We start from the raw sequence: 24,971 nt of genomic DNA on the forward strand, positions 1-24,971 counted from the left end.
TGCAACTAATTGGCTAAGGATCCTCCTACCCCAGACAGTCGACAGATTTTGTAAAATTTTTATATTTGAAAAATAATGCAAGCACTTCAAAAGGCCTTTGTTTGGTGGTTCCTAAAAGTAGACTATACAATTTTTTGAAGAGCCTACAGTAATCATTTAAAATTTTAGTCATTTCACAAAAATTTAAATACATAATTATATGAAAAAAAATTGTTGATTATGAATTTGAGGAGAGTTTCTTGGGCTATTTTGTTAAAGAATGTATTAATTTAACATATTAATTTAACAAAAACCAGAAAAGTACCATACAATAAGCCAGGATTTAACAAAATCTGAATGAAAATTGTAAAAAACGTAAATAACATAAAAGTAAAAGAGTAAGAAGATAATAAGTAGACTTGCCGAACCTGTGATAGCTCAAACAAATGTCTTACTTTCCAGTACTCTTGCAACATAACGCTATCGGATGTGAACTGCAAAGTATGAAAAACTGGGCGGATGCGTGCAAATATTTGCCGATAATTATTCGCGGTTGCTTTAAGACGCTTTAAGGCGGGCCAACGCCAAAGCCTGGCAAATATCGGATCACAAAGGAAAATCTTCTCACGGCACGGCTTCTCACAGGACAAGGGGATGCCGCGAGGACGACAAAAAAAAAAAAAAAAAAAGAAAAAGCCCCAAAGAAGCTGTCAAGCGTTGAATGTAAATGCCAGGCAGCCAGGAGATAAGCCCCAAGCCAAGTCGAGAGCCGAAAGCCGAAAGACCGGAGAAGTGTCGTTCTCATCGCTTTCGTATTCGCATTGTCCTTGCACGCGAATAAAATTAAAAAGAAGGAAAATGATAAGGAATCGGCCCTGCCAACTTGACACAATGAACTTAATATTAATATGAAGTAAATAAAGGCACCGCCAAGTGTTGAAGTCGACAGTCCTGGGAGTAAAGTGGGAATAGGAAAGGGCAGGGGGGAGGGGAGGTGGGAGGTGCAGTCAAGTGAACTCGGCGGGTCGAGTGTATTATGGAGTGCCTGTGTGGTGGCTTGTATGTGTTGAAAAGATTTACGAGCCCGAAATTCGAACAAAACTTTAAGAGAGTGAGCCATAAATTAGCCAAGGGGTTGGAGGCGAATGGAAAACCTAGAGTTCAGAACGAAGCACCCAGAACCGAGAAGTACGAACACCCCGACTTCGAGTAGTCTAGTATTTTGACAGGGCCCAGCAGCCACGCCCTCTCCATCCCTCCAGGCCCAGACCCCTTTCAACGTTATCCCTTAGCCCTTATCCTTTATGGTTATTGTGTGCAATTCGTGGTGGCTTCACCTTTTTTTTTTTTTATTTTTGTTTTGCCTGGCGCACCGTCGCTTATTGTTATTGATGTTGTTATCAGTCGCAATTATTTTTTTTGATTTACACAATTCGATGGCCGTTGCGTTTCGGTGACAATTTTCTCGCCTCGTTTTGCGGTTGGGCAAAAGGCTGGTAAAAATCCATGGCCTGGCTCATTTGGCCTGGATTAGTGTGGGTAAGGTCCTTTTCGCCGGCGCTTTCCCACTTCCCACTTCCCATTTCCCACTTCCCATTTCCCTGCCCGCCACTCGCCCTTTGCATTATTGACAGTTGTTGTGGAATAATCAGATTTAAAACGTTAAATGTCGTCGGCGACTTCCCAGTTTTCCCTTCTTGTTCGTTCTCCTTCTCTCCTTCCCCAAGTTGATTTTCATTTTGGGCCCTGCCATATTTTGGCCGCCATTGTCTTCGGCTTTTATCTTTTATTTTCTGTTTGGCTTATTTTGGGAACATTTGCCAGCACAGAGATTGGCTTTGAATTTAAGTAGCAATTTCCTGTTTTGTTTTTGTCCCTGTTGTTCATGTCATGTAATGAATGTGGAAATATGTTGGCGGCTCTGCGATGAGGGTTTTCGAAAGGATATTACCCTGCGCAGGTTTACCAGCGATAATTTGGGATTATACTGGCAGGCAATAAAATTGATTGTGTTAAATAATAATTGCAGGTTTTGTATTTCTGTCTAAAATTGTGTTGATGTTAATGATTGAACTAGATGTAATGTATAATAGGATTTGAATAGAAATATATTAGGTACTAGATTTATTAATAATAATATATTAGTTCAGCACATGATACCTTTTTTTAAAACAGTGATTATCCTTGAGCAACTCAATTCAATAGAGTAATAATTTTAAAAGATATTTTGGGGGGTAAAACGGTTTTTAATTGGTCTGAAATTCGGTTGAAACTTATATAAATAATTATATAAATCCTTAAATTGTTATAGAAAATGTCAAGTAGGTCAAGCTATAAGCCCAAAGTTAAGGATCTTGGTCGGTAGCACGTCTTTATATGCCAACACCATCAGAGAATTTCGCGCTAATAAACCCCCAAGGTGGTCAAATTGACTTAAACTACTTAATGAAGCGTTCAGAATGTAATCCCCGGCAATAACATACTCCAGCATAATTACACCACTAGTCAAATTTCAGGCAAATCTCTGCTCGCAGCATAAGCCAGAGCAAGGTGTTGTCTTATTTCGCATAAGCCGCTTACCGCTTTCCCCTCTATACTCTGTTCCATACGGGGGAATCTCCTGCTCCGGCTCCTGCCCCCCAAACTAGACCCCATTACGTAATGCATTCGAAGATATTTGCTGAGGTGGGCGGATGGGTATGGGTGGTATGTATATATGTTACTTTACTTTCGAGGGAATACGAGACATCTGCACACCCATACCCAGGCATAATCAAATTCAATTGCTCATTCAAAACATTAAACTGTTTATTTTTGGATGGGCGCTATGGCAAGGAGGCGGGGCGGGGCCAAGGGGCGGCTCAAGTGGCAAGGCACTTCATCATGCCGCCTAATCATTTGACCCACTTGAGAGTTGTGCAAATACTTTTTACGTTAGTGCCACCCAGAGCCACCCAAAGCCACCCACTTGCCATCGCCATACGACACACGAGCTGGTCTAATCCTTTCAAATGTCGGAGTCACAGTTGGAGGCGAAGTGGGAGTGGGAGTGTGGGGGAGGTAGATGAAGATGGGTGGAAAACCGGAGACGGAGTCCCTGGCAGTTTTGCATGCATGCAGCGGAATAAGATTGAGGGGGGTGGTGGTGCACAAGTGAAGACAAGGAATTCGGAAAATCTCAGCTCAGTGTCAGGTTGCACGTTGAAAATTTGTCGTCATCGTGTCTCGCACACAAAAATGGCGTTAAGCATAGAATTTTGCCCAGGAGGGCAAGGTAAAGGGGAATAAGGTGCGGTCCTGACGAATAGGAATGATCCTGGGGGGAAGGACGACTACGGTCTACGGTCTACGGACTGAGGACTGCGGACTACAAGCTCGGGCCAAAGACAAACACATCATAGAAAAGGAGAGAAGACGATGCGCCTTGGCTGCGGCTCAAGGATAAGGCAAGAAATAATAAATTATATTTTCCCTGATTTGTGTTCGTTGCCTTCAAGCTTTCTCTCTCTCTCACTCTCTCTATCTCTCTCCCTCTCTCTCTCACTCTGCCAGTTTACTCTCCTTTAGAAATTATTTTGCAAAATTTGCTTTTCCTCAAAAAGGCATAAGACAACAATAAAAATTATTTAACTACAAGCACTTTGAGGCTGTTGGTTTTTGAATGAAATTTCTGTTGTTGTTCAATAAGATGCAAAGAGAAGTGGCACTCGAAATTTGGCTTACTGGAAAATGCACTGCGCAGAGAGCGGAAAACGCGAAAAAATCCAGAAGAGAAATCGCTCTCTTAAACGCTTTTAGGGTTGTCAGCTGTCTGTTATGATTAAACATTGATAAATGTTGTCTGAGGTGTTTCCCAGAATTCGGGGTTCATCTACCCTTCAATTGAGTGCCTGCAATAGTTCCCATATTTCCACATGACTTGCCACTTTCGCAATGTTATTAGTTGCGCTTTTAAGAACGTTTAAGAGCCGCTTGTGTGGGGTCAGAGTTCATTGATAGATAAACATAAACTCTTGAACAAACACAAATGTGAACTCAACGCGTGGCAAATTTAATTTCGAATCCAAGTTTTTAGCTCCGTCATTGGGGTTTGGCATTTTCGCTGCAAGTCACTGTCAAGGCGAAACGCAAACAAAATTGCATTTTCTGCGGAAAATTTGTACTGGTTATGGGAGCTTTCTTTTATACACGGTATTCGTAGAGTTCGAGGTATAAACGTTTCTTAGAATCTACAATATATACAAAAAAATTACTAGAGACAGAGATGAAAGAAAACTACAATAACAGATGCAAGCTAAAGATTTTTTTTTCAAAAATAAGTGATTTCCATATAAGCATTCAAAGGCGAGAGTAACTTTGTAGTCGGAACAATTTTACAATTTTTTTTTACATTTCTCTTCTGTTCCTCGGGTTTTTATTCTTGGGATTATCGCAGAGAAAAAATCGCATTTAAGTGGCAACAATTGTCAGGCAGATGCAGCAGGCAGCAGCATCAACCCCCGGAGTTGAACCCGAAATCTGAACCCGAAACCCCTCGAAACCCCTCGAACCCCTCGCTCCCTCTCGTTCGCTCCTGTGGCAACCGCAACAATAGCAACACCAGCATTATGACTATGTGTGACTGCAATGGCAATGACATTTCGCCCCCTCTCTGTCGCTCACATTGTCTTTTACTTGGCTCATTTTTCACATATTTTTCGCAAAGTTGAAACTATTTTTGGTACGCACTGGGGTTGCAGTTTTTGTTATTGTTGCTTTTCCAGGCGACAGGCACTCGAATCCTTTAATTGGTTTTATTTTTAATGATGTTTAGGCGAGACGCGTATTAAATAGCAATGGAGATTCTATCCCTCGACTGCCCACGCTCGCCTGCAATTATTTATGTAAATTCTGGGCGTTGCATTGACGTGATTTATGTCGCCCTTCTTTTATCGCCGCTTGCCAGAGGAGTGTACTGTAAAAACAATTAAGCAGCTAATTGACTGGAGGAGTCCGGTATACGCGTACATACTTGAAACAAACAAACACAGAGAATGAGAAATGAAAATAGGGTCCAGCGGGCCAATTGATTTCGGTAGCTTCCTTTGTAATGCATTCTTAAAGTGTTTCCAAATGAAGTGCCGGAAGCGGGTGCTAAATAAATATTTTAAATTGATATTTATTTTGGGATAGTCTGATTTAAGAGCGCTTGAAAGATGAGTCCATAAGGCAAGGAAAAACTTTAGACTTCAAATAATTTTTAGCTCTAATAGAACATTATTCAGAAAAAAAACCATATTTGTTACTTTGATTAAAAAATTTACAGATTTAAAATTTTAAAACATTTTTCAAAAAAACTTTTATTTATCATTAAACAAACTATAAATTGTAATCCCTTTTAAATTATAAAGAATAACAACATAATTTCCAATGGCCATTATAAATTTTATTTTTTTTTAAGTGCTTAAGTATGTGTTAGTTTTGATATATGGCTAATGGTAAACAGTTAAAGTACAAAGAGTAAAAAATGTAATTAATAAAAAAATGGAAAGCTTTCGTTGATTTAATGTACACTTATCTACGGACATAAATAAAAATATTTTTAGTTTGTTTTACATTTATGGGACATTTGACGTGCTTTTATTATAACATTTTTCTTTCTTTTTTGTTTACTAAGTTGTTGAGTGCACTAAGAGCACTCTTATTTGGCTTAGCATCATCTTTTTTGTATTTATTTTTTTTTTTTTGATTTCAGCTTTCTGACCATTTATTCCCCCGCTGATATTACAAATCTATTGATGATGTCAAATTAGCCTTGTACATACTTCTATAGTTTCCATAATGTCCATTGTCGTGCGCAGAACCCTTTCACCTGCACTCAGCTGGCACAACAGGTGTGTCCTTGTCGTAGGGCGTAGGGTCTGGAGTTGCTCGGCTGTCAAGCCGTCAAGCCGTCAGTTCGTCCGATTGTCACTCTGCCATGCCGTCACTCTGAACGCTTCAGTGCACATTAACACCCAAGTCAAGACATAATTTATAAGCAAATGCAGTTAAGTTTCCTCTGGAGGATCTCGCCTGCCGGCAATTGCGATGAAGTATCTCATCTCGAAGTCGAGAAACTGGCGAATGCCGCCAAATAAACCGACAGAGAGAGAGGGGGAGAGAGTAATGGAGAGAAAGTGGCTGTGAGAGCGCAACTCTCTCGCTGGAAATCGTATAACACTCGGCAGCATGTATAACAGCCGATGCCGAAAGGCATATATCTTCCCCATATATCCTCGCTGCGTACTGCCGTCAGTTTGCGAGCGTTGGTCGTCAGCATCGGACGTGCGTCGCGGAATATTATATATTTATAATCAGTTGTTGAAAATCGCAGCGGAGCGTGCGGCGTGCGTAAAATAACTAAATAAAATCAATGCAGAAAGTACAAATGACTGTCGCCGAAGTAACTCATTAAAACAGTTTACGCAGACATGATAAGTACGCACCATTAATGCGGGCCACAACAGGGCAAACATAATTAATGACGCTGCTGTAAAGTGCGTGCCTGTGTTAAATAAAAACAAAAAAAAAAAAAACAAAATTAATTGCATTTCAAGCATTTTTAAATACGCATCGAGTGCCGCTGTCAATCGGCTGGATTTTCTGCGGTTTCATTGGGCGAACGTAAACAACACAGAGCTCTGAAACTGAACTTAAGTGGAGTGTTGTGAGTGTGGCCAGCGTTTCGGTGGGTCGCTTGTTGTGCGCGCAATTTCCGGTTTCCGCTTCCGCCGGAGCAGCGTCCGTGTCCGGCCGACTAGGCGCAACATTAATTTGCCAACGCCAAAAGAGTAATAACAACAAAAGCAAAAAAAATCCGAGTTATTTGGCCGAAAGATAAACAAAACAGAAAAGTGCTAAATTTCCGTCTTAAGAGTAGACTTAAGTTGCCGTAATAATTTTGGGAAATATTTAAATATACGGAACATCAAGTGAATATATCATCGAGCTAAAAACGATTTTAAGAGTGATACCGAAATAACAGGTTAGTTTGGCTTACGATTAGTTGTTTTTTTTTTAAGTACACCGCTTTAAAGAGTTCAACCAAGCTATACTTTCTTAGCTGGCTCGTTTTGCTTATGATTCTTGAGATCCCTGAGTGGATTATTTATATCGTGAAATACTTTCGGCATTTAATTTCATGCCCAGCGCCCAAAAGTATGCAGCAAGCATATTTCAGGCGTGGCAGGTTGTTGGCACAAGAAGCGAAAAGAGGCAAAAACAAAACGAAAACGAAACGAAATGGAATGACAAAAGCTGTGTGCGAATGTGTGTGTGAGTGTGCAAGACAAGCAATAAAATGGCGAGCGAGCGCCAAGTTTTTGCGCGCCAAAAAGCGTGCAACAACGCGAGTGGCAGCTATGTTTATGTGCCACATAAAACTAGCGCGGCCATGTCGCATTGTTGGCTGAAGGGAACAGAAGGAAAGACAGCCACACAGAGAGAAAATGATTAGGAATATGCTTAAGCTTATATTTTATAAAATCTAAGACCCAGCCTTGCAACTTTATTTATTAAATTATTTAAATAATTAATCAGATACAGTTTCACAGACATTTTATTAAGAACAATATCCTTGAATATAAAATAAGGAAAAAAATTATATTACTTGTTTAGCACACTATAAAATGGCTTCGTATTTTAATTGCAAATATTTGTTATTGCCTAATTTCATACGAGATATGAAAGGATTTTGTCTGTGCAGAACAGAGCGAACCCGAAAACCAGGGTTCCAGGCCGTTTTATTTTATGAACTTTTATTATTATATTTGCCTTTACATCTGCTGTGCGTTTTGCACCACTCTCGACTGCTGGCTTTAGTAAACAATAATCATAATAATCGTAATCACAGAGCAGAAAGCATAAAGCGGAAGACGGAGAGCAGAGAGCACGGTAAACAATGAGCCGTAGTCGCTGGCCTTTTTGTGCTGCCTGTTTTTAGGCGCCGTATTCGCACGTGTTTGTTTGCACCTAGTCAGGCACTAACACTGACACGATTGCATTCAAAAAACACACACACACACACACACTCACATATACACACACATTCACATTCTCAAAGAGGTCCTATTGTTGTCGTCCTGTCGCACTAAATTGCGCACAATTGAAAGCATACTTTCAGGCGCCCGAGCATTTAGTGTGCAGTTTTGAAGGCCCTGCACTCCATGCCCATCTCTAGTCCTTATTTATCGCACTTCTTCTCTTAGAAATACCCAAAGGACGTCTCCTGTTGGCCTTTTCACATTCTTTTTGGCGCAGTGTGTAAAAGGTTTTTATTATTAAATATGGCAGGGGGCATTAAATATTTCTTGGCTGTCAAGGTTTCAGCTGCAAGATTACCTAGGGGAATGCTTGTTTTTCGGTTTATTTTTACATCCGCTTTGCTCGTGAAATCCTTAGCGCTTTTGTGCTCTTTAACTGGCCCCGAAATTAAATTAAATGCCACATAATTGGGATGTTTGAAAAGTTTCGCTTGCCAAAAATTCCTCAGCTCGGCTAATTGACCTCAATTCGGCTAATCGATAATACCTAAGCTGCATTCCGGTCCTTTGTCTTTGGCCATAATTTCATTAGATTGGGCCCGTCTACCGAAAATGTTTTCTGTCTACGCAGGCTAGATTAGATTAATGCAAAATGGAATTAGGCCTAGTTAAAGCAGAAGGGCCCCAGCCAAGCGGCTTAAATCAATTGTGCCCTCTGCGTATTTTCCTATTTTCCTTTACGCTTTAAGACGTTCGTTTTTGGCTTTCGGGGCCTAGGGGCAAACCGCAGAAAGTCAAAATGTCTTCGGCCTGAGTCCTCATTATGCGTCGCTTAGCTGCCATTTGCCAGAAATGGCCTCCAAGAAAAGAAAAATTCCATGTTGAACGGAAAAGTCGACTGGACGTGACACACAACAAATTCACAGCTATTTTGCCAGCCACCCTAAGCATTTTATATTTTCAAATTAATTCCAGGGAATTTGCTTTACTCCGGCAACTTTGGTTACGTTTTGACATAATCTATTATAAGAGCTCATAATAATTTTTATAAAGTTTTTTTTTCTCTCCTTTGTTTCTTTGGGGGAAGTTTTTTTTTTAATTGTGGGCGTGTCGGGACTTAATGAGATCGCTTCAAAACCTAAAACAATTTAAATGCTCGCCGGGGGAGTGATTTTGAAGTGGAAAAATATTAATTAATATTTGCATGTAGCAAATAGGACTTATGGTCTTAAGGAGCAAGATCTTTCGCAAATGTGTGCCAATGCATCAGCCTTAATAAATCAGCGGGCATTTGCAAAAAGTTACCTTCCAAATCTCAGTGGTTTGTGGTCGTCCCAAACACATACGAACTCAAAACTTATGACAGTGAGTTATTATACCATTTATATTCGTGTGTGCGGTTCGTCATAAATTTTATAAAACAAAAACCCAGAAAGCTGTGAGTTTATGAGGCTTAACATCCAAGGCGTGGGTCAAAGATTGTGGAAAAAGACAACAACATCAAATTTCAACAAAATTCAAACACTCACGTTTGCCATAACACAAATAGATTATATACGCTTACATATAATGTACTATCACCGATTAAGGATTACACAAGGAATTGTACTAATAAAATTCTGTTTATTTGAAACAGTTCTTTAACAATTTAAAGAACATGAATTTAGCATTAGCTAAATGCTAAAAGACAATGCAAATCCGAAAACACAAAACATATATCCAGATTTTGAACTCTGCGCGTACATATTTGGTGTAAAACCGTTGAAAATTAAACAAAACTCAGCAATCAGTAGTGCATAACTTTTCGATAACCCCATCAGATAAAAAATCATGTTTGAAATTGTTCTGCATACAATTTCCATACTTTTCGAATATTTAGCACCCTTTCACTCTAAAAATTAACCCAACCTGCACTCATGCATATTCCCATTTTTCACCCTTCCTTTGGTAACACGTTCATAAATTTAAGCAATTTTTCAGAATTTTTTTATTTATACATATTTCTAAATATTTGCTTTGCAATATTTTTCAATATTTTGCTAACGAAAACTGAGTCTTTTGTTGGCATATTTTGGCAATTTCAGTTGTTCAACTGCAGTTTAGCATCCCTACCCATGGCCTTAATGCTTTTAGCTAAAATTTTGGCCAGCTAGGGTGCCAAAAAATGCAAATTTAAAATGCGTTGGCATGTCAAAAATCCACACACACACACAGGGTGCATTTGCCGACGGGCGGGGCAAAAAGGGGGCTTAAGAAAATCGATAAACGAGACATGTGAGCGTGAGTATCTGTGTGTGGGGTAAGCTTTTAGTATCTTTTGCAATGCAACTGCCATACACGAAATTTGGCAAACTCACAATGGGGAGAAGTGGGGTTTGAAAAGAGATAGACTCGAAGAGAGTAAAGAGCGATAAAAGAGAGCCAGCAACAAATAGCTTAATAGGAAATAGCATAAAAGCATACCGCCACACCCCGCCCCCAAACCTGCACCACCCATCGCCCACCGCCCATTTCACCCTAAGGAAAAAAGCAGAGAAAAGAAAATCTTTGCACGTATCGCACTCAAAAAATCAGTAAACGCATTGGCATCTCCTCCAAGACATTGTTACTGTTGTTGCTGTCTGTAAGGGTTGACTCACGGGTTAAGGGCGGAGTGGGGGAGTAGGGGGTTAATGCTGAGGATGCTTTAGCTTATCGGATAGCGTTCGTAGCCCTCGTCGTCGTTGTCGTTGTCGTTGTCGTCTCCGAATATTTGGCATTAGTCAAATGCAAATTTTTATAGCTGCCTGTCTGTTTACTTGAAGCGCCGATAAGCTCGCGCATAAGCATATACACCAAATGGATTCGGGATGTACCGAGATGCTCGGCAATGGGTTCCTATGGAAAGCTGACTGACTGGCTGTGTTCCTCCAAAAGAAGTCACTAAAAATTCTTTGAATTCCCAATGACATAAGTCGAGCAAATGCGCCAGGATAGAGCTGACAGTTGGCACAGAGTTTAATCCCAAGCTAACACCATTTTTCTAAAGCGTCTTTAATTGAAAAATGTCAACTAACTAAATGTTTTAATAAGTGCAATTTACGTAATTTTTACAAACTATATACTTTCGGTTCCATAGTTTGAAAATAATATTAAATATAAACACACATATTAGAATGCATTTAAAAATAAATAATTAGTCTATCTTCTCGTTAATTAATATTTTGTGGTAATAAAATGCTCCATAGCGAAATATATTTTGGCTTAAAATAATTTAAACTGGTATAAAAAGTAACCAAAAATTCGGGTAATCAAAAAGGCATTAAAAGTTATAAAATATGTTACCAAAGGGTTTTTAAATTAGCTGCTGATTGTGAAAAACTACTTCATGGATTATGCTGTGTCCAATATAAATATTTTAGGTTGCATTAATTTTAGTTGTTGCTTTGGATTGTTTATTTTTCCAATATCGATCACATGGCCTGGCGATATCATATTTAAAGTTCGCGCTTTAATAAACCCGCAGCAGGCCCACTGGTTTCATCCAGCAACAACATTACCGCCAAACGGAAGCTCTTCCCCGCCCCCAACCGCCCACTAACCCACACAACCACACTCAGCCGCACACACACACACACACACACACACACACACACACACACACACACACACACACACACACACATTCGCGAACGCGTATCTTTACTCTCTGCGCCTGGAAGTAGGCAATAAGCAGCGTGTTTATGTATGTGATACAAACATTTTAGCGTATTTTTATTACACATACACGGAACAGGCTGCCCGCCTGCGCTTGAGTGTATGTGTGTGTGTGTGTGTGCATGTCGAGTCGACAAGCTCATTGCTAAATTTATGAAAATTTTGTAAGCGAGGGTGAGATGAAAAACATTAGCACCCAATAGAGTTTAATGCGTGCGTGTCAGACCTTCAGTCGGTGCCTTTTGGGGCCCCAGCGGATGTGTATCCTGTCTGCCGGGATTCCCAGCTGTGGGCCAACACCCACGACCACGACCAACCACTCTGGCCCAATGCCACTGCCACTGCCAATGCCAATTTGCGGCTTAACATCTTTAAATTATTGAGGCACGGCGAGGTCGCAGCCTCCGGTACGAGAGTTCTCCACTAACGACCGCTCTTGGCTTTGGGCTTTTGGCCAAATTAAAATTTTATCAAAATGAAATTTGCGGCTTTTCGTGTATTTAGTTTAGTTTGAAAATTTCCGAAGTGATTTCGCTGCCGCTGTTTCCCGAATTCGAGCGGAAGTTTCTGCGCGGGCAACAGAGGTGGGCAGTGGTTTTTGATAAATATTTCATATTTTGCGGTGCATGTTTTGGACCCCAGAGAGCTGGAGAATAACCAAGTGAATAATGAAAAGCATAGTTTGATTAATTTTCAATATAACCAACTTTCATTTGTGTATATAAAATCAAGGCTGGTTAACATTACTCTTTGTAGATATTTTTGGGGAGAATCGTAAGTTCTGATTGATTAAACAAAAAAAGAAAATGAGTGATTAATACAGTTCATATTTATTTAAACTAATTTAAGCCTGAAGAATTCGAAGTTACCCCACCTGGGGTTTGTTTATATAATTGCATATTACATATTCAGGCCTTCGATTTGTTCAGAAACAAACTTAATTAAATTGTTCTCTTTGCTAATGGTTTTCATATTAATTGTTTTCTATATATATGAACACTGGCAACATCCTGTAAGGTCAGTATTATTATGGATAAGCCAAAATCATTAATAAAATCAATTGGTTTTTTTTTTGGGCAGCTTGCGCAGTCTAAAAGGAATCTGCTTAAGCTGCGAGTATCTTATGAAGAAGAGCGGTGCAGGATAAAAACTTCAGTGACATATTTTCTTATAATCTGCACTTTTATTGTCTCATCCCGCTGTGACCTTTCCACCATTCTAACATCGGGCTATCTGCCTCGTTCTTGCTTCCATTTTCCCTTCTTCCGGCTTTTGTGTTTACATTACACTTTAACTAAGCCGTCGAAAATTATGCAATAAACTTTACTTTTACGTGTCCCCACAGCCACTTGTACTAACGTCTGTCTCTTTCATTTAGTCGGTGCCCATCTCCTTCTATCATTCAGTTTGTCTCTTTCTTCTCCTACATTTATTTATTTACTTGGCTGTTTTGTCCTGCTTTTTTTTTCCACGTTTTCGCCGCACTTATCCTTGCGATTTTTGATGTTCGCGCAATGTAGCTCGTTAGGTGGGTGGTAGGTGGTGGGTGGTGGGTGGTGGGATGCTGAACTGGTGGGTCGAGTGGTTGGGGGCGTTGCAAATCTTATTTGATGATGCCACGGCAAATACTTTAATTTATGCAGTAATCCTATTACAATAACAGCGGCGGTGGCACCAACAACAACGGAATGAACAATGAGAAGGACAAAAGGACGCAGGACGCAGGGGAATGGCAGCCATAAAAGCAGTAACAACAACAATGCATTTATTTCGGTCTTGTTGTTGAGCGATTTTCTTTCTCTTCCTTCATTTTTTTTTGTTGTCGGTTCCATTTTATTTTATTTTGTTTTCATTTCGTGGGCCAGAAAAATCAAGCGAACCTATATCCTTAACTCCCGCCTTTTACGCCTGCCTTTCCATCGATGTGACTCATTTGCATTTTCCTTCCTGCTCCTTCCCGTCTTAGCGGCAATTCAATTTATTTTAATTTCTGCTTTTAACACAAAAAATTACCAATTCAATTTTATGACTTTATTCTTCTCCTCAGCCACGTGGCGCATTTCTCAGAACCAGAAACTGGGGAGAAGCAGGGAAATCCGAGAAAAAGCAGAGATAGATCTGCACTTTCTCGACGCCAAATCGAATTGAAATCTGCGATGAGAAGGGGGCAGCGAAGGACGTGCGACAGTTTTCCCCTTGGCTATTTATATAGATGACTATATCTTCCAACTTGTTTGCGAATTTTTGCACTGTCTTAGTTTTGCATATGCAAACAGCTTAGGCTGTGTGGAGGGACGTCTTGTTTCCGAGTATGCAAATGAGTTTATAAATAAATTTCGCAACGACTCAGGCAAACGGGTCGCATCTTTCAGCGATTCCCAAGTGGGATGGCCCCTTGTTTAGCGACGCTTACTGAACCGATTTAAATATACGTGAAGTGTTAATGGAAAGCGCTGGCTAATCAGTCTAGTTTATGGTGACAGAAACAATATCAACCTAAAATTTGTAAATATATTTTTAAGGCACCTTAGTTATTGCTGTAAAATAGCAAAAAACCATCTAACAATTTCCTTTCGTTCTAGGAAAATCCTCGATACCGCAATAAATTGTAAAATCATTTGGCAACCCAGTTTCATGGCCTTGGCCGTTCGAATGTGAACCAATTTCGTTCGCATGTCGCCAACTAAGTAAATTTCATTGGCTTAGCGTTAGTTTTGCCCTTTTTCGGTGTCTGCGTTTGCCATAAAAAGCAGATTGAGCCAGAGCCTTGCCGTTTTCCACAGATTTTGTGTCGCATAAAAATCGCAATCGACGAAAGCTGTGGCTGTATCTTTAGATGGCACTGTATCTGTATCCATAGCCAGCCATTTAACGTTGAGATAAAATTTACATTTTAACCAGAGCTCGCTCAAAGGCAGGTGGACAGGGTAAGGCGAGGGTGTATCATTTAGAGACCAAGCTGAAATTGGTTTTCGCTATTCGCAAGCTCATGGTATTAACCCTAACGCAGAGTATTTTAACTGTGCTATCAGGTTGTGAAAGAATAAAGATTTTGTTAAACAGCTAATTAAATAAATAACATTAAAAAACTACATTTTATAAATAAATAATCAGAAAAATAATGTGGGGTAATACAAAATTTTATTTTATATTAAAACAAATATTTTGTTTAGCTGGAATAAAATATGTATTTTTAGTTTTTAATAAAAAACTTTGTTAGCTATAATGTTGAGAGTATAATAAAATTAATTTAATTATAAATTCCCTAAGGGCAAAGGATTTTCAAGATCAAATTGTAGGTATAATGATAAATAAACAAGTGTATTCAAAGATGAGACTTGATCCATTTCCATTTCGTAGTTTGTTTTTCGGGATGTTGGCAGCATTTTCTTTGGCTTTCTGTCGCTTTTTTTGTGGGACAAAAGTGAGCGTCTGGACCGCGTTGCTGCGTTTTGTTTGTGTTTTGCTCCCTGACCGCCTTTGGGCATATTCAATTTTCTTTATTATACATATTTCTCTCGTTGTTTGGCCTGTCCCTGCCCCCAAACCCAAAGCTGTGGGTTGGGAGATACTCCAGGCGAGCTTTCAATTTTTATGACTTCTGGTTCGGTTTTACTGCGCTGGTGGTCCCAGTGTCTCGTGTTACCCCGATAAACGCTGCAAGTTTCCCGGCCATTTGCCCCGTTCCACTTTTCCCTTGAGCTCTTTTGATGCCGTTTTATGCCGCGCCGTGCGTTTTTTGTTGCGTCTTCAATGAAATGTTTATTGCTCTGTACTTTTATTCCACGCCCCGACTCCTATTGATTGAATGGAGAGGTCCTTTAGGATTCGTACCGCCCCTCTCTTCGCTCTGGTTGATTGTTGATGTCGTCTCCGATGTTGCGACGTGTTTTTGCGAAAAAAAAGCGCCGCGTTTAGGCCAAGTCTGATACCTGAGAGTTCAGGCAGATTGGGGTCTATTCAGTTTTCATATTTATGCGACTGATTGACTGTTTTGTCTGATCTTTGGTGTAATGTTTTCATACAGTTCGTAGTCCTTATTGGGAACTCATAAGTTCATTATTTCCTATTTAGTTAGAGAATATACTATTTATTGCCTCTTACCGATTAAAAAGAACTTACTCCCCATTTTTCATCCCCTTTTCTATATGCTTGCCAACTTTCTACTCTCAGCTTTTTGTTTAATTCGATTTTAATTTCCTGCAAACTCACACGCATTACGACTTATTGTTTGCTTGGGATTTTCTAATTTGCCAAAGTGTAGTTCTTCGTTTTCAATCCAACTGGTTATTTATTTTGGAATTTCTGTTCATATTGTTTTTAAACATTTTTGTTTTCCCTTGGCACTTCTCTTGGGGAAATGCAAATTGTAAATAAAACACTAAACCGTATTTTGCACTTGCCACATTGTTGTTTGAATTTTGCTCAAGCGGGGGATTACACTTATGGTCTTTGTTTATATCCAGCTCTCATATAATGTTTTCTATTATTGTTGGCGCTCAAAAAAATTAGGCAATCAATTTTCTGAATAAAAGATATGCAGATTGTCACAAAACTGATGACAAGTTTTGTTTTGGTCAAATTTGTATTTTAAAAAATATAAATAAAATTTTCTAAATCTTATGTATTTATTTAAAATTAAGTTAAGAGTAAGATTATTAATTTCATTATAGTTATAGTGTTTAGGTGCTTTTTATCATGATTAGTTTTTTTACAATAATATTTTATGGAAAGCATTTGAATATCAAAACGAAACAGACCTAAATTTATGTGAAATACTGTAACTTTATTTAAATAGTGTAGTTAACTTTGTTTTCCACTTTGAGGCAACACTTCTCATCAGTATCATCTCTTCTTACCCTGAAATTGCACTTTATCTGATGTGGAATAAAAACAGTACTTTAATATTTGTTCTTAATTAAATTCGAGTTCTCTGGAGCGAAAAGCCAAGCTAGAACAAAAATAAATAAAAATGGAATACGACTACGATTTTCTTGCCGAAGCTTTCATTGCGCCAACAAAGGGGGCGGTGGTCTCTATGGTAAAAACCCACTTAATCCAATTTAAGAATGCAACCACTTGAGTGCATGCAAACTCGGACACAGACTTTATATACACATGGTGTGGCTGCTAAAACTCACTCTTTTCTGGCTTTAAGAATGAAAACTTGACGCACTTGCGGTTCTTGGTATCACTGCTAAGCCATAACATCTCCCGGCGGTCATTGTTTATTTGTTTAACAGAAAAATGAAAGCAAGAAAAAATAAATGCTAAAAAATTACTCTTGTAAAATATTAGCAGCTACTGAAAATAGGGCCGTTTATTTTGTGCGTGTGTGGAGGGATTCTTTTCCGTTTTCTTCTCGCATTTTCCACTCATAAATTAGAGGCAATTTCTTTCCTGTTTTTATATTTTTCTGTTTAGCCCACAACCCAGATAATGTGTATATTTTGCATGCTACCACCGAGCCACCGACCCACCGACCCACCGAGCCACCGACCCACTTGAAATCTTATCAGCAAGGGATGTTGGGCACACCCGCTGGTTCCACTTCCATTGTTCGGGGAGGATCTCTTGGCTGAAATTTATATATTAGGTCATTAGGTTTGTAATAATTTGTTGGGGCCACATGTAAAATGGCCCAGTAGTTGTTGCTTATTGGCATCATTGTTATCCCGGCTTAATGGGCCAATTGGGGGAGTAAGGGAATATGTGTGTGTGTATGTTTGTGTGTGCTTCTGTATCCTCCCCAGCGACCTATTAAAGGGAAATTCCGTTTTAATTAAGTTTCTGCCCGTCCAATGGTAGGCGGCATACTGCATTTTTAATGCCCGCTTCGGCTCAATTAGCAATTTGGCCCGAAACTATGCAACACAACTTGGGCAATGCATTTTTGATAAGCGCCTAGTTAGCTAAACAATTTTCCAATTAAATCATTCCAGGGCGCCAGAAAGTATGCCCAACTATTTTGTGCCAAACATTCGATAGTCCTTTGCTTCTTTCCCTGTCTAAACGACACTTAATTAAGTTTGTTGCCGAACTGGAATTGGGGGAAATTGAATTTTCAACTTTGACTCCGATTTTTGTTCTTCGGTTTTTGGTTTTTGGTTCGGTTCTGGTTCTGGTTCTTGTTCAGGTTAATTCGCATGCTTATTCCCATCAAAGTGGGCAATAACATTGGGCCAACGCCAAGTAATGTCCATGTCCTGGTTCTCTAGATCCGGATTCAGGTCTGCTGTTTTCTGTTTTCTGCTGGTCTCAGCGCAAAATTTGTGCCAAGCGGAAATGTCTCAGTTTCGGTGCGTAATTTTCTAGCATACACATACACACACAGCGCACTGTCTCTTTCCTTTGCTATTTACGTTCACATGTCCGTAAGCACATGACCTCCATATAAAATAAATTACTTTAGTTATCTAAATGCCGTACATGTATGTGGGTATGTGTGTGCGTGCGCACGCGTCTGTCTGTGTGCAGCTACGCCCTCCAGTTCGCTTTCTTTTTCCTCTCAGCACCCCTCACGCTTTCTTCGTGGGTTCTTAATTTTTTCCTCTCGGCACAATCGTTGGTTATACCCTACAGAACATAGCATCTCAACTATCATTTGAAAGGTTTTCCTCACTTATTTTAATCAGCATAATAAATTATATATTCTTGAAATATTTTCTTTTCTTCTTTCAAAACAAGATTTCTTAAATGGTTTATTTTCTACTTTCAAATCCTTTATTATGGGGGTGCTACGGAAATTGCTAGTATTTTAAAATCACTTACAAAGGTGTCTAAAAAATACATATACATTACATGTTTTTTGACTGGAAGTTATTTTTGATTTATACATTAAGACCCCTTTTAAAATTTTTTCAAAACCTTAGTAATTTCTGTAGAATGGTGTATTCCATATAAATAAAGAATCTCAAATACCATTTGAGAGGATTTTCATATCTTTATATTAAGCATTAAATATACAGTTTTTCTAATTCCAAAAACTTAACTTGTACAAGTTGAAATTTTAGTTATAATTAAATGTTCATAAATATTTTATTTTTTAAAACACATTAATTTAGTTTTTTATTATATTTTTTTGTACCCCATTAAAAGAGCATCCGAAATCTTACATGGTTAACACAACCCTTGGCATTTCTTGGGTTTTCTGTTCGTCCTTCGTTGTGCTGGTCGTCTTTTTTGCTTTTAGCCAAACAAATGATAACAATAAATTACACTCTCGAGATTTGGACGAGCTTAAGTATGAAGTGCAGCCAGTCGATGTCGATGCGCTGGTCCAAAATAATGAAGGCAACATGGGCGGTGGGCGGTGGGTGGAGGTTGGAGGTCTGAGCGGACAAGGACGAAATGGGATCGGTGGGTGGGGGGCGTGGTGGATTCGGGTTTCGTTGGATGCCACATCAAGTGGCAAACGCACTTGGGGGATTTTTTTTTCTTTTCGCTTCCTTGGCCATTCTCCTTTTTTTTTGGGGGGGAGGCAGAAAAAATAAATGTTCTAATTTAGCGACTCAATTTGTGTAGTAAATTTATCAAAGGGCGGCCAGCCGTTGTGTGAGTGTTTGTGATAAGGCCACGCCCACTCCCGTCTATATGCTCACACATAGTCACTCGTGTTACATTTCAGTTGCCATTTATAAAGACGGCTGTCATTTACCTGCTTGTGTGTGTGCTATTTGTATATTAATTTTTGGTCTGTTGCGGTCAGCAGGTGATAAATCCGCTCAGGTGATAATAAGTGCCATTGGCAGCGATTTGTTTAGTTTTTATTGCATACACTTGGGCGTGTGGGCGTGGCCAGGAGTCGTTCTAGCCAGCTACTTAAGTGCGAAAGCCATAAAGTGAGGCTGATTAAATGGGTCCGGCGATGATGATGATGCAGGAGTCGGGGGAAAAACAATAAGGAGATCGCATAAAACAAAACTTACGAGCATATCCAATCCAATCTTATGGTCGAGAGCGGCAAACTCTTAACCCACTTAAGCGGCAGCTGAAGGCAGTTCGGAAACTTTCAAGACGCCGGCGAGCTGTGCGCCATAAAGAAGGCTTTAAAATATCCCCACTAAATGTGGCAAATATCAACAGCAGCTCAAAAGTTTATTTTAAAACTTCTCGACCAATATGAATGGCTCGTATATAAAAATGAAAATATAAATATAAGCTGCAGAATGGGCAAATGAGGTGCCCGGCTACTGGAAACACGTTCAACAAGTGCACTTTGCCGCTGCTTAGCGCTTATTTGACCGACTTAAAACATTTTTATGGCATTTTTACGGTCATAAAAAGCGAAAAACAGCCCCCCCCCCCAACTGGCCTCAGTAAAAGTTTTGGTTTGTGCGTTAATAATGTTACGACAGGACCACTTGGGCCGGCTGACCACGTCGACTGCACCTCAAGTTATGCTTCATTATGCGGATTGCCGTTGCATATTGCTGAAAACTAAACGGTACACTTCTAACCACTTAAGTTGGCAATCTTCTATTGTTTTTAGGTATTTTTTAATGCTCCAAAAAGTCCATTGCTGCTTTGATTTTTATTATTGTAAAACACTCACGCACATAACTTTTGTTTAATATTTTTTTAGCTTTTAGTTTGCTTTCGTTATTAATTGGCTGAGTATGGGAAGCTTAATATGATTTCAGAAAAGTAGTTAACCGATATATTTAAATGGCAAACATAACATAAAACAAAATCAAATGAAAGGTAAAGAAAAAACTGCTGATTTAAGAAAAGGAGCTAAACAAATATTTAATTGAGTAATTTAACACACTATTTACAAGCTAAATTCACAAGTTGGTAAAAAATGCATAAACAACATGTTCAAATTGGTGTATTATATGTTGTTTTCCCTTATGAGCTTTTAAAACTTAAGCTTTTATAGGTAGTTTTTTGAATATTCTTGAGTGCTGATAGTTGGCTTAAGCCTCTGGGTAATAAACCAATATTTTGTTGTTGCCTGCAAAGCAATCTGTAGAGTGGAACAGCTCTCCGCTACATGCACTGATACGCGAGTCGAATTTTCCTGTTTCACACACTATTAGGAATGCCCCGAAGTGCCATAATTTTTTATCCGCTGCCACTGATTTGCGCAGCGGCTCGTAAACTTGGCCCAGCTAATAAACTCCAGCATGGAGCCCGACTATCTGGGTCAGTCGAGGAGCTGCAGCACCGCTGAACTACTATATAGACAGAACAGAGGATTTCGGCTTCTTTAGTGGCGCCCAGCTTCCTGGCCCATTGTTCGCGCATATCAATGGGCATGGGAAAAGGAAAACGCATTTTCGACTCATTGTTTCTGCTTGCTTTCCTCTCGATTTTTTCGCCGTGGATAAAATATTATTTTTATTTGCTCGGCTGAGCACATCTGCAGCATCAGCGGTCGTCGAAAGGAAACTGCTGACTTCACCTTGATGCATGCGCTTTTCATTGCAATCCCCCGCCCCCGTCCCCGCCCCGCACTCCACCACTTGCCACACACACACACATGCCTGGAATTTTTGCCATCATTTTTTTTTTCGTGTTTCCTTTTTGGCAACGTTGGCAAAACATTTCCCCCCCACTGCTGCTCCCGAAATCAATATGCTTTCGTCGCTAGTTCTTGGCAAGTTAGCAAACTGCCACAGTTGCAGCTCTGCCACCAGTTTTTCCACACACCGCCAACCGCTTTTCCGACCTACTTGCCGCTGAAGCGAATTTTCTTGTCATATTTTCAATTTGTGTCGCTTCGCATTGGTTGGGTCGAAACGGTTGTAGGTGTCGGGATTCTCGGCTGCTTTATGGCCCCGGTTGACAATTGCAATAAAAATGTTGCCAGGACTATAACAAGCGTATAATGTCGTGCCACGCCCCCCATTTTCCACATTTTCCACCCTCGGTCGAGGTCAGTGGGCGCTGCTGCATCGAGTTTCACCTGTTTCGGCTTTTCTTTCCCGCTTTGCCATGCCATGTGCAAAATGTCAATTGTGCTTAAGGGCAAAGGTATTTGATTTCAGTTTTAGTGTTTGTAGAGCGTTTCAATCTCTGCTTCTCGCTCTTTCTCTGCCTCTCTCTCTCCCTCTTCGTACTGTCTCGCTCCCTCCCTCGGACATTGTTGAGCGTTGATGCATGAGATTTCTGGTGCCATTTTTGTTGGCCAAAGCACGAAAAGTATCTTATGGATGCCAGATGAGGAGGGGTTGAGTTTCGGATTAAAATTGTTGTTTACCCAAAGCAAATTGTGTGTTTTTTAGAGCATGTTTGAGCTGCGATAAACAAACAGAGGATATTTATGAGGGAAACTCAAGAAAGTCTTCGTTAAGAATTAAAACATATGGAGTTTTAAATTAAGCTAATAAAGCTTAGATACAAAGATAGTGTAAATACTACTCGTTAACCGTTTTGTAAAAGTTTTCATACTTTTAACGCGGCGTTGAATAGTAAACATTACACATTATGAAAACAAAAATGTAATTCATATTGACTGAAAATAAATGCTTTATTTCAGTTTAAATAAAACTAAAAACAAATTAAAAGTTTTTTAAGTAATGAAATGCTAAGACTATCAGTTTCCAATAGGAATATATCTTTTAATATTAATTTTCTTCTGTTCCTTGGACTAGAGCAGCACCTTTAAAAGGATGCGCTACAAAATACCCACATCCCAAAGTTGACAGCCGAAAAAAGCGAAACTCAGCCGTCGGATAATAAACAGCTTATGGCTAAATGAACTTTTTTGTTTGGTGGCAGCCAAATGAGGAAAAATTCCAAGAGCTTTTCGTTTTGGCCAAATGAAGGCCGCTTGTATATCCCGGCAATGAACAGCAACGAAATGGGGAAAAAAAATCTAACAAGCCACGCACAAAATTAGAAACGTGCGTTGAGCACAGACCGCAGGGGTGTGGAAAAGGGGGATTGGGTTGGAAAAAGTGGGTGGTCGGGGACGACAGACAACTGAACGCCGTGTTTAGCCCGACCAATACAATTACGGAGCCCATAACCCTTTCGGCGTGTAATACGCACGTAGTGACCAACCACTCGCCTCAAGCCCCCTGACCACTTCCCGCTTTTCCGCAATTTCTCCCGCTTTTCCACCCGTTTTTCCACCAGCTTTACCCCCTTTGCCATCGTCAGCCAAACACACACAATACGTGGTCAAATAAATTGACGCCAGCGACGACGCACCACAAAATTCAATTACACGTACAACTCTTGTGTTGTTGTCCCTGTTTTTTCCAGCGAATATTGAGTCCGGCATTTGACGCCTGCAATCCGGATTCATGATTTTGATTTTTTTCCATTTATTGGAGTCCCCAAACTCGCACTCGAAACCGAAAGTCTCAAGTTGGGCTTAGAACTTAAAGTTGAAGCATTCAACTCAACTTTTAACCCTCGCCGGACCTCCGTGGGCGCATTGACCCCGGTAATGGGATTATAGCGAAAGCAGTTTTAGCCAACTGTTCCTCTTGTTGTTTGTGTACTCCATTTTGGGCTTTGTTTGGCCAGCAGTGGGCAAATCCAGTTATTAATATTTTATGCGTTTCTTTCTATTGCCGTTCGCAATCCCTTCAAACGCTGCCCGCTTAGTTGGGCTTACGGTCGGTAGTTGTTGTGGGCCCGGCAAAAAGGGTTTCGGACGGGTTTAGATCCCCCACCCACACCCACACCCTCATCCACATCCACATCCAGCAGCTCATGGGAAAACGCTTATGGAATCAGTGCATGCGCTTCAATTGCTCTCGACTCTATTATCCAGTTAGACACACACTCAATTTCCGAACCGTCTAGTCCGTTGGCCTTAGGGCCAAACGAGTTATAAATAGATGTTTTTATTCTCACAATTGTTTAGTTCGGGCTTAGGTATTTATCTGGAACTCTGCAGCGAATACGATGTGTGAAAATTAGTGAACTGTTTAGAAAAAGGATTTACAAAAACGAAACAAAGTGAGAGTGCTTTTAATTTAATTTTAACGCCAACACGGGTTGCCATATATGGGGGAAAAATGGAATAAAACCATTACCTTAAGCTTATTGACTAATTCATGTATCATATATCTGCAAGGTGATGTAAGCTTCGGTTTAAAAAAGGTAGCTTCCTTTTTTGTTTCTTAAATTGATTTAACGCAATAAAATTATAACAATTGGGCTGATTTATTTATATTTTAACAAATAAAAACATTTCAAAATAAACAGAAGCCAAAAGGGGGTTTTGTTTGTCATTTTAGTGCTCTTGCTTCACAGCACAAGTGTCGAAATTGAAAACTATTTCCCCATAAATATTTATTTTAATTGAATAATAACGAACTTTTTTGCCGACCCAATTTTATTTTACCAACTGTGCATTTCAATGGGAATAACCAACTCAAAATTAATGCTGTTTGGGTATTAACTTCACATATAAGAGCCATTTTAATGTTTGCGTGGCTTAAGTAAATTTACAGTCCGTAAGGGAGTGGCAAACACTGAGCTGTATAAGTCTGTGGCCGCCCCCGGGCGTGTCATAAAACGCTGTTGTAATAAAAAATATTTCATTTCCTGCCAAACGAAAATCTCTGCCACAGATGCAATTTTCCTGGGGCCACAATTCAATTTCACATTTTGCCAAGTACGCAACGCTATACGAAAAATTTTAATTGGAAAAACTACAATTGGTTATCTAAATAAATGTGCCACAGTGCCATAAAGTATGCCGCCCGAAATTGTATATGCCTTAACAACAAAGGACAATGAAGTCCAATTTATGTGAGTTTTATTTGGGTTTTCCAATTTTATAGACGGCAATCAAAGGCAAATTATACGAATCCAAGTGGGGGTGGCCAAAGCCAAACAATCGAGCGAGGATCGCCCACCCCCAAAGCAATTTAAATAGGAAACCAATTAAATTTAAACACAAAAAAAGGTAAACAATGACGCACTGACCAGAGCTTTTCCAGAGAGCAGCCATAGCAGTGCATTCAATTGCATTTGCGTGTCATTTTGTTTGTATTTTTTTTGTCCAGGGAGGTCCTTTCTTTGATTGTTTGCTTTCGTGGCCAAAACAGTGTGGGTATAGGGCGTTTGCTAGGCACTTTGGGCCCTCAAATGGTTTGCGTTTCACGGATTTCTGCAGTGGGTTGATTATTCAGTCGATTCAGATGATGTGATTTGGTTTTCCGCATCGCCGATTAGAGGGCCTAAAGTTCGCAGACTCCTTTTTGGGTGACAGCGAATAGGGTACGGGAACGCTGACCTCCATCTGCTGCCACCATAAATTAATGGCTAAAAAGGCAGGCGCACTAGACTATAATTTCCATTTGGCAAAAGTATGCCAACAAACCA

General features: G+C 39.8%; 1 protein-coding gene across 1 annotated transcript in view; it reads left to right on the forward strand.

Moving 5' to 3' along the window:
- The first annotated feature begins 6,265 nt into the window (after window positions 1–6,265).
- LOC108149850 (irregular chiasm C-roughest protein) overlaps window positions 6,266–24,971 on the forward strand; it is a 126,952-nt gene continuing 108,246 nt past the window's right edge. The window contains exon 1 of the mRNA XM_041709872.1: window positions 6,266–6,985. The gene's annotated coding sequence lies outside the window, so the exon portion shown is untranslated. The remainder of the gene's footprint in view (window positions 6,986–24,971) is intronic.

The sequence above is a fragment of the Drosophila elegans genome, unplaced genomic scaffold, assembly GCF_018152505.1.
Source record: "Drosophila elegans isolate 14027-0461.03 unplaced genomic scaffold, ASM1815250v1 contig_520, whole genome shotgun sequence".
NCBI classification, from domain to species: domain Eukaryota; kingdom Metazoa; phylum Arthropoda; class Insecta; order Diptera; family Drosophilidae; genus Drosophila; species Drosophila elegans.